Source organism: Durio zibethinus, chromosome 9 (assembly GCF_047325235.1).
Source record: "Durio zibethinus cultivar Kanyao isolate XHJ-2024 chromosome 9, ASM4732523v1, whole genome shotgun sequence".
Lineage (NCBI taxonomy): Eukaryota > Viridiplantae > Streptophyta > Magnoliopsida > Malvales > Malvaceae > Durio > Durio zibethinus.
The window spans coordinates 20,120,884-20,133,506 of NC_143170.1; positions in this window are offsets into that span (position 1 = coordinate 20,120,884).

Consider the following 12,623-nt stretch of genomic DNA (forward strand, 5'->3'; position numbering starts at 1 on the left):
TATAATTATTAATTGTTAAACATATTTAAATATTAATTTTTAAGATTTATATTAATTTTTAATTATGAATAAATTTATTGGATAGCGTATAAATTTATATAATTATGTAATATAATTATATGACATAACAAATAGTTTATTTTTTATTATAATTTATTTTTAATTAATAATTAATAATTGTGTTAATTGTAGCTATTTTGTTAAATAAATATATTATTTGATTTATTAAGTAGCTAATTAAAAATTATTTATAACAATAAATATGGTTATGTTAATGTATTCAAATATTCATAACTATTTGAATATTATTCTAATTTAAGTTTCAATTTGTTTAATTTTAAATAATAAGATACTAATATTTGAAATTTCAAAAAATTCCATCATTGGATAATTATTATTTATTCTCAACATTCTTAGAGCACTTAAAAATGTATCTAAAAGGAAATAAGTATGAAATACAAAAAATTAATAACTGTGTTAATTGTAGCTATTTTGTTAAATATATATATTATTTGATTTATTAAGTAGCTAATTAAAAATTATTTATAACAATAAATATGGTTATGTTAATGCATGCAAATATTCATAACTATTTGAATATTATTCTAATTTAAGTTTCAATTTGTTTAATTTTAAATAACAAGATACTAATATTTGAAATTTCAAAAAATTTCATAATTGGATAATTATTATTTATTCTCAACATCCTTAGAGCATCTAAAAATGTATCTAAAAGCAAATAAGTATCAAACACAATGAAAAATTAAAATCGTGCAATAATTGTGCGAATGGTTTTTAAGCCCAGAATTGTTCAGAAAAAAGTCTGATGTTTTAAATCATAATTATTATCTATATGGCTTTTTTTATTTATAATAATTTGAAATAGATAATTGTTCAAATAGTAATAACTATTTGAACTGGTTATAATTATTTATACCGGTTTGGTAAATCAATTTATTTTTTAAATCTTTTACTAATTCTTGAAGTATTAAAAAATTATTATTATTTTGTTTCAAATAAGCTTATAAGTTGAAAATCAATTGTTTTAAATAAAATTATTTAATTAAATTAATTATAATTGTATAGATTATAACTAAGAATTTAATATTCTTATTTAATTATTGTTATATATATTTTATTAGATAATTCAATTTGAAATAATTTTATTTATGATAAATTAGATAATAGTAGATATAAGATCTCAGGACAAATTTAAAGCTTTTATTCAAAATATAATTATTAATTGGTAAACATATTTAAATATTAATTTTTAAGATTTATGTTAATTTTTAATTATGAATAAATTTATTGGATAGCGTATAAATTTATATAATTATGTAATATAATTATATCACATAACAAATAGTTTATTTTTTATTATAATTTATTTTTAATTAATAATTAATAACTGTGTTAATTGTAGCTATTTTGTTAAATATATATTATTTGATTTATTAAGTAGCTAAGTAAAAATTATTTATAACAATAAATATGGTTATGTTAATGCATTCAAATATTCATAACTATTTGAATATTATTCTAATTTAAGTTTCAATTTTTTTAATTTTAAATAATAATATACTAATATTTGAAATTGCTAAAAATTCCATCATTGGATAATTATTATTTATTCTCAACATTCTTAAAGCACCTAAAAATGTATCTAAAAGCAAATAAGTATGAAATACAATGAAAAATTAAAATCGTGCAATAATTGTGCGAATGGTTTTTAAGCCCAAAATTGTTCAGAAACAAAATCTGACGTTTTAAATCATAATTATTATCTGTATGCCTTTTTTTATTTATAATAATTTGAAATGGATAATTGTTCAAATAGTAATAACTATTTGAAGTGGTCATAATTATTTAAACCGGTTTGGTAAATAAATTTATTTTTTAAATCTCTTACTAATTCTTGAAGTATTAAAAAATTAGTATTATTTTGTTTCAAATAAGTTTATAAGTTAAAAATCAATTGTTTTATGACAAAAAGAAAAGGTAATAACAATTTTATTTAATAAGCTTGTATGTTGGAAAACAATTGTTTTATGACAAAACGAAAGATAATAATGATTGGAAATAGATAATTATTCAAGGCCATAATTATTTGATATAATTTGGCAAGCTGATTTATTTTTTAAATCTCTTATTAATTTTTGAAATATTAATAAAGTAGTATTATTTTATTTTGCATAAGCTTTTATACTGAAACAATTATTTTATGAAAAAACAAAAGGTCATAACGATTTGAAATAGATAACTATTGAAATGGACATGACTATTTGAACTGATTCGATAAAAAAATTAACTTTTTAAATCACTTAGTTATTAATTTTTGGAATATTAGTAAATTAGTTTTATTTTATTTTGAATAAGCTTGTATTAACTAAAACAATTGTTTTATGACAAACGAAAGGTCATAACAATTTTAAATAGACAATTGGTCAAATAGTCATAGCTATTTAAATTTGTTACTATTAGTTTATAATATTAATTATTAGTTCATACAAGCTTATAAAACAATTGATTAATATTTGTTTTGTCTCAAATATCGGATTTCTGAATAATTATCTATTTTAATTATCGATAATTTATCATAAAATATCAAATATACATTTTAAAATATTTATGATTATTTTTAATAATTATTTAACAAAATTCATAAATTATATTATTATTTCATAACTTATTTATTAATAAATATCAATAATTAACTAATAATATTTTAATTTAAATATTTAAAACTTTTAATTATTAACATTCAAAATATTAATAAACAAAGGATATGAAAAAATAAATCTATTTACCAATCAAGTTCAAATAGTTGTGACAATTTGAACAATTATTTATTTAAAATCATTATGACCTTTTGTTTTGACAAAAAAAAATTGTTTCAGTTCATAAAAGCTTATCCAAGATAAAATAATACTAATTTCTTAATATTTCAAAAATTAATGAGCAAGAGTTTAAAAAAATTAATTTGTTTATTTAACAAATTTAAATAGTTATGGCTATTTGAATATTATCTATTTAAAATCATTATGATCTTTTGTTTTGTCATAAAACAATTGTTTCAGTTCATACAAGCTTATTCGAAATAAAATAATATAAATTTATTAATATTTCAAAAATTAATAAGTGATTTAAAAAATGATTTTGTTTACCGAATTAGTTCAAATAATTATGTCTATTTCAATAATTATCTATTTGAAATCAATATTACCTTTTGTTCGGTCATATAATAATTGTTTTTTTTACCATACAAGCTTCTGAGTAAAATAACACTAATTTATTAACCTTTCAAAAGTTAGTAAGTAAGAAATTTAAAAAATAAATTTATTTATCGAACCTGTTTAAATAGTTATGACTATTTGAAGGAATGTATAGTTTAAATCAGTTATTTAAAAAGTAAACTTTTTTTGTTCTGTCATAAAACAATTATGCATGTTCATACAAGCTTATTCGAAATAAAATAATACTAGTCTAATAATACTCTGAAAATTAATAACTAAGAGATTTAAAAAATAAAATATGTTTGCTGAACCAGTTTAAATAGTTAAGACTATATGAACAATTATCTATTTTAAATCGTTATGATCTTTTGTTTTATCGTAAAATGATTTTTTCAATTCATGCTAGCTTATTCAAAATAAAATAAAATGAATTTATTAATATTTCAAAAATTAATAAGAAATTTAACAAATAATTTTGCTTACCTAACCAGTTCAAATAATTATAATTATTTGAATAATTATTTATTTTAAATAATTATGACCTTTTTTTTTGTTGTAAAACAAATGTTTTTGTCCATATAAGTTTGTTTGGAATAAATTAATACTACTCTATTAATATTTTAAAAATTAATAATAGATCTAAAAAATAAATCTTTTTAGATATCTATTAATTAATAAAAATCAATAATTAAAATATTTAAATTAAAATCAATTCCAGATAATTAATAATAAATTATAAGTATTTATAATAATAATAATTATAACCAAGAAATAATTTAATTTATTAAAGTTAATAGAATTAAGTTAATTAAATATTTATAAATAGTAAATAAATAAACTATAGAAATAGCTATAGTTTTTATTAATTATAAATTAATTGATAATTAAAATTATTTAATTAAATTAATTATAACTGTATAGATTATAACTAAAAATTTAATATTCTTATTTAATTATTATTATATATATTTTATTAGATAATTAAATTTATTTATAATAAATTAGATAATAGTAGATATAAGATCTCAGGACAAATTTAAACCTTTAATTCATAATATTGTTATTAATTTTTATGATTTATATTAATTTTTAGTTATTTATTACTTATGAATAAATTTATTGGATTGCTTATAAATTTATATAATTATGTAATATAATTATATCACATAACAAATATTTTATTTTTTATTATAATTTATTTTTAATTAGTAATTAATAATTGCGTTAATTGTAGCTATTTTGTTAAATATATATTATTTGATTTATTAAGTAGCTAATAAAAAATTATTTATAACAATAAATATAGTTATGTTAATGCATTAAATATTCTTAACTATTTGAATTTTATTCTAATTTAAGTTTCAATTTGTTTAATTTTAAATAACAAGATACTAATATTTGAAATGTCAAAAAATTCAATTATTGGATAATTATTATTTATTCTCAACATCCTTATAGTACCTAAAAATGTATCTAAAAGCAAGTAAGTATGAAACACAATGAAAAATTAAAATCGTGCAATAATTGTGCGAATGGTTTTTAAGCCCAGAATTGTTCAGAAACAAAGTCTAATGCTTTAAATCATAATTATTATCTATATGCCTTTTTTTATTTATAATAATTTGAAATAGATAATTGTTCAAATAGTAATAACTATTTGAACTGGTTATAATTATTTAAACCGATTTGGTAAATCAATTTATTTTTTAAATCTTTTACTAATTCTTGAAGTACTAAAAATTTAGTATTATTTTGTTTCAAATAAGCTTATAAGTTGAAAATCAATTGTTTTAATTAAAATTATTTAATTAAATTAATTATAACTGTATAGATTATAACTAAGAAATATTAATAAAGTAGTATTATTTTATTTTGCATAAGCTTTTATACTGAAAAAATTATTTTATGAAAAAACAAAAAGTCATAACAATTTAAAATAGATAACTATTCAAATGGACATGACTATTTGAACTAATTCGATAAAAAAATTAACTTTTTAAATCACTTAGTTATTAATTTTTGGAATATTAATAAATTAGTTTTATTTTATTTTGAATAAGCTTGTATGAACTAAAACAATTGTTTTATAACAAACGAAAGGTCATAACAATTTTAAATAGACAATTGGTCAAACAGTCATAGCTATTTAATTTTGTTAATATTAGTTTATAATATTAATTATTAGTTCATACAAGCTTATAAAACAATTGATTAATATTTGTCTTGTCTCAAATATCGGATTTCTGAATAATTATCTCTTTTAATTATCGATACTTTCTCATAAAATATCAAATATACATTTTAAAAATATTTATGATTATTTTTATTAATTATTTAACAAAATTCATAAATTATATTATTATTTCATAGCTTATTTATTAATAAATATCAATAATTAACAAATAATATTTTAATATTTTAATTTAAATATTTAAAACTTTTAATTATTAACATTCAAAATATTAATAAACAAAGGATATGAAAAAATAAATCTGTTTGCCAATCAAGTTCAAATAGTTGTGACTATTTGAACAATTATTTATTTAAAATCATTATGACCTTCTGTTTTGACAAAAAAACAATTGTTTCAGTTCATAAAAGCTTATCCAAGATAAAATAATACAAATTTCTTAATATTTCAAAAATTAATGAGCAAGAGTTTAAAAAAATTAATTTGTTTATTTAACAAATTTAAATAGTTATGGCTATTTGAATATTATCTATTTAAAATCATTATGATCTTTTGTTTTGTCATAAAACAATTGTTTCAGTTCATACAAGCTTATTTGAAATAAAATAATAGTAATTTCTTAATATTTCAAAAATTAATAAGTGATTTAAAAAATGATTTTGTTTACTGAATTAGTTCAAATAATTATGGCTATTTCAATAATTATCTATTTGAAATCAATATTACCATTTGTTCGGTCATATAATAATTATTTTTTTATCATACAAGCTTCTGAATAAAATAACACCAATTTATTAACCTTTCAAAAGTGAGTAAGTAAGAAATTTAAAAAATAAATTTATTTATCGAACCCGTTTAAATAGTTATGACTATTCGAACGAATGTATAGTTTAAATCAGTTATTTAAAAAAGTAAACCTTTTTTGTTCTGTCATAAAACAATTATGCATGTTCATACAAGCTTATTCGAAATAAAAATAATACAAGTCTAATAATACTCTGAAAATTAATAACTAAGAGATTTAAAAAATAAAATTTGTTCACTGAACCAGTTTAAATAGTTAAGACTATATGAACAATTATCTATTTTAAATCGTTATGATCTTTTGCTTTATCATAAAATAATTTTTTCAATTCATGCTAGCTTATTCAGAATAAAATAATATGAATTTATTAATATTTCAAAAAATTAATAAGAAATTTAGCAAATAATTTTGCTTACCTAACCAATTCAAATAATTATAATTATTTGAATAATTATTTATTTCAAATAATTATGACCTTTTTTTTTGTCGTAAAACAAATGTTTTTGTCCATATAAGTTTGTTTGGAATAAATTAATACTACTCTATTAATATTTTAAAAATTCACAATAGATCTAAAAAATAGATCTTTTTAGATATCTATTAATTACTAAAAATCAATAATTAAAATATTTAAATTAAAATCAATTCCTGATTATTAATAATAAATTATAAGTATTTATAATAATAATAATTATAACCAAGAAATAATTTAATTTATTAAAGTTAATAGAGTCAAGTTAATTAAATATTTATAAATAGTAAATAAATAAACTATAGAAATAGCTATAGTTTTTATTAATTATAAATTAATTGATAATTAAAATTATTTAATTAAATTAATTATAACTGTATAGATTATAACTAAGAATTTAATATTCTTATTTAATTATTATTATATATATTTTATTAGATAATTAAATTTATTTATGATAAATTAGATAATAGTAGATATAAGATCTCAAGACAAATTTAAAGCTTTTATTTATAATATAATTATTAATTTTTAATTATTTATTAATTATGAATAAATTTATTTGATTGCTTATAAATTTATATAATTATGTAATATAATTATATCACATAACAAATAGTTTATTTTTTATTATAATTTATTTTTAATTAATAATTAATAATTGTGTTAATTGTAGCTATTTTGTTAAATAAATAATTATTTGATTTATTAAGTAGCTAATTAAAAATTATTTATAACAATAAATATAGTTATGTCAATGCATTAAATATTGTTAACTATTTGAATATTATTCTAATTTAAGTTTCAATTTGTTTAATTTTAAATAACAAGATACCAATATTTGAAAATTCTAAAAATTCCATCATTGGATAATTATTATTTATTCTCAACATCCTTAGAGCACCTAAAAATGTATCTAAAAGCAAATAAGTATGAAACACAATGAAAAATTAAAATCGCGCAATAATTGTGCGAATGGTTTTTAAGCCCATAATTGTTCAGAAACAAAGTCTAATGTTTTAAATCATAATTATTACCTATATGGCTTTTTTTATTTATAATAATTTGAAATAGATAATTGTTCAAATAGTAATAACTATTTGAACTGGTTATAATTATTTAAACCGGTTTGGTAAATCAATTTATTTTTTAAATCTTTTACTAATTCTTGAAGTATTAAAAAATTAGTAATATTTTGTTTCAAATAAGCTTATAAGTTAAAAATAAATTGTTTTAATTAAAATTATTTAGTTAAATTAATTATAACTGTATAGATTATAACTAAGAATTTAATATTCTTATTTAATTATTGTTATATATATTTTATTAGATAATTCAATTTGAATTAAATTTATTTGTGATAAATTAGATAATAGTAGATATAAGATCTCAGGACAAATTTAAAGCTTTTATTCAGAATATAATTATTAATTGGTAAACATATTTAAATGTTAATTTTTAAGATTTATATTAATTTTTAATTATGAATAAATTTATTGGATAGCGTATAAATTTATATAATTATGTAATATAATTATATCACATAACAAATAGTTTATTTTTTATTATAATTTATTTTTAATTAATAATTAATAACCTGTGTTAATTGTTGCTATTTTGTTAAATATATATATTATTTGATTTATTAAGTAGCTAATTAAAAATTATTTATAACAATAAATATGGTTATGTTAATGCATTCAAATATTCATAACTGTTTGAATATTATTCTAATTTAAGTTTCAATTTGTTTAATTTTAAATAATAAGATACTAATATTTGAAATTTCTAAAAATTCCATCATTGGATAATTATTATTTATTCTCAACATTCTTAGAGCACCTAAAAATGTATCTAAAAGCAAATAAGCATGAAATACAGTGAAAAATTAAAATCGTGCAATAATTGGGTGAATGGTTTTTAAGCCCAAAATTGTTCAGAAACAAAATCTGACGTTTTAAATCATAATTATTATCTATATGCCTTTTTTTATTTATAATTGTTCAAATAGTAATAACTATTTGAGGTGGTCATAACTATTTAAACCGGTTTGGTAAATAAATTTATTTTCTAAATCTCTTACTAATTCTTGAAGTATTAAAAAATTAGTATTATTTTGTTTCAAATAAGTTTATAAGTTGAAAATCAATTGTTTTATGACAAAAAGAAAAGGTAATAATAATTTTATTTAATAAGCTTGTATGTTGGAAAACAATTGTTTTATGACAAAACCAAAGGTAATAAGGATTGGAAATAGATAATTGTTCAAGGCCATAATTATTTGATATAATTTGGCAAGTTGATTTATTTTTTAAATCTCTTATTAATTTTTGAAATATTAATAAAGTAGTATTATTTTATTTTGCATAAGCTTTTATACTGAAACAATTATTTTATGAAAAAACAAAAGCTCATAACGATTTGAAATAGATAACTATTCAAATGGACATAACTATTTGAACTGATTCGATAAAAAAATTAACTTTTTAAATCACTTAGTTATTAATTTTTGGAATATTAATAAATTAGTTTTATTTTATTTTGAATAAGCTTGTATGAACTAAAACAATTGTTTTATGACAAACGAAAGGTCACAACAATTTTAAATAGACAATTGGTCAAACAGTCATAGCTATTTAAATTTGTTAATATTAGTTTATAATATTAATTATTAGTTCATACAAGCTTATAAAACAGTTGATTAATATTTGTCTTGTCTCAAATATCAGATTTTTGAATAATTATCTATTTTAATTATCGATAATTTATCATAAAATATCAAATATACATTTTAAAATATTCATGATTATTTTTAATAATTATTTAACAAAATTCATAAATTATATTATTATTTCATAGCTTATTTATTAATAAATATCAATAATTAACTAATAATATTTTAATATTTTAATTTAAATATTTAAAACTTTTAATTATTACCAATCAAAATATTAATAAACAAAGGATATGAAAAAATAAATCTGTTTACCAATCAAGTTCAAATAGTTGTGACTATTTGAACAATTATTTATTTAAAATAACTATGACCTTTTGTTTTGACAAAAAAACAACTGTTTCAGTTCATAAAAGCTTATCCAAGATAAAATAATAATAATTTCTTAATATTTCAAAAATTAATGAGCAAGAGTTTAAAAAAATTAATTTGTTTATTTAAGAAATTTAAATAGTTAGGGCAATTTGAATATTATCTATTTAAAATCATTATGATCTTTTGTTTTGTCATAAAACAACTGTTTCAGTTCATACAAGCTTATTCGAAATAAAATAATAGTAATTTATTAATATTTCAAAAATTAACAAGTGATTTAAAAAATGATTTTGTTTACTGAATTAGTTCAAATAATTATGGCTATTTCAATAATTATCTATTTGAAATCAATATTACCTTTTGTTCGGTCATATAATAATTGTTTTTTTATCATACAAGCTTCTGAATAAAATAACACTAATTTATTAACCTTTCAAAAGTTAGTAAGTAAGAAATTTAAAAAATAAATTTATTTATCGAACCCATTTAAACAGTTATGACTATTCGAACGAATGTATAGTTTAAATCAATTATTTAAAAAGTAAACCTTTTTTGTTCTGTCATAAAACAATTATTCATGTTCATACAAGCTTATTCGAAATAAAATAATACTAGTCTAATAATACTCTGAAAAATAATAACTAAGAGTTTAAAAAATAAAATTTGTTCGTTGAACCAGTTTAAATAGTTAAGACTATATGAACAATTATCTATTTTAAATCGTTATTATCTTTTGTTTTATCCTAAAATAATTTTTTCAATTCATGCTAGCTTATTCAGAATAAAATAAAATGAATTTATTAATATTTCAAAAAGTAATAAGAAATTTAACAAATAATTTTGCTTACCTAACCAGTTCAAATAATAATAATTATTTGAATAATTATTTATTTCAAATAATTATGACCTTTTTTTTTGTCGTAAAACAAATGTTTTTGTCCATATAAGTTTGTTTGGAATAAATTAATACTACTCTATTAATATTTTAAAAATTAATAATAGATCGAAAAAATAAATCTTTTTAGATATCTATTAATTAATAAAAATCAATAATTAAAATATTTAAATTAAAATCAATTCCAGATAATTAATAATAAATTATAAGTATTTATAATAATAATAATTATAACCAAGAAATAATTTAATTTATTAAAGTTAATAGAATCAAGTTAATTAAATATTTATAAATAGTAAATAAATAAACTATAGAAATAGCTATAGTTTTTATTAATTATAAATTAATTGATAATTAAAATTATTTAATTAAATTAATTATAACTGTATAGATTATAACTAATAATTTAATATTCTTATTTAATTATTATTATATATATTTTATTAGATAATTAAATTTATTTATGATAAATTAGATAATAGTAGATATAAGATCTCAGGATAAATTTAAAGCTTTTACTCATAATATAATTATTAATTTTTAATTATTTATTAATTATGAATAAATTTATTGGATTGCTTATAAATTTATAGAATTATGTAATATAATTATATCACATAACAAATAGTTTATTTTTTATTATAATTTATTTTTAATTAATAATTAATAATTGTGTTAATTGTAGCTATTTTGTTAAATATATATTATTTTATTTATTAAGTAGCTAATTGAAAATTATTTATAACAATAAATATAGTTATGTCAATGCATTAAGTATTCATAACTATTTGAATATTATTCTAATTTAAGTTTCAATTTGTTTAATTTTAAATAACAAGATACTAATATTTGAAATTTCAAAAAATTCCATAATTGGATAATTATTATTTATTCTCAACATCCTTAGAGCACCTAAAAATGTATCTAAAAGCAAATAAGTATCAAACACAATGAAAATTAAAATCGTGCAATAATTGTGCGAATGGTTTTTAAGCCCAGAATTATTCAGAAACAAAGTCTGATGTTTTAAATCATAATTATTATCTATATGGCTTTTTTTATTTATAATAATTTGAAATATATAATTGTTCAAATAGTAATAACTATTTGAACTGGTTATAATTATTTAAACCGGTTTGGTAAATCAATTTATTTTTTAAATCTTTTACTAATTCTTGAAGTATTAAAAAATTATTATTATTTTGTTTCAAATAAGCTTATAAGTTGAAAATCAATTGTTTAAATAAAATTATTTAATTAAATTAATTATAACTGTATAGATTATAACTAAGAATTTAATATTCTTATTTAATTATTGTTATATATATTTTATTAGATAATTCAATTTGAATTAAATTTATTTATGATAAATTAGATAATAGTAGATATAAGATCTCAGGACAAATTTAAAGCTTTTATTCAAAATATAATTATTAATTGGTAAACATATTTAAATATTAATTTTTAAGATTTATATTAATTTTTAATTATGAATAAATTTATTGGATAGCGTATAAATTTATATAATTATGTAATATAATTATATCACATAACAAATAGTTTATTTTTTATTATAATTTATTTTTAATTAATAATTAATAACTGTGTTAATTGTAGCTATTTTGTTAAATATATATATTATTTGATTTATTAAGTAGCTAAGTAAAAATTATTTATAACAATAAATATGGTTATGTTAATGCATTCAAATATTCATAACTATTTGAATATTATTCTAATTTAAGTTTCAATTTGTTTAATTTTAAATAATAATATACTAATATTTGAAATTTCTAAAAATTCCATCATTGGATAATTATTATTTATTCTCAACTTTTTTAGAGCACCTAAAAATGTATCTAAAAGCAAATAAGTGTGAAATACAATGAAAAATTAAAATCGTGCAATAATTGTGCGAATGGTTTTTAAGCCAAAAATTGTTCAGAAACAAAATCTGACGTTTTAAATCATAATTATT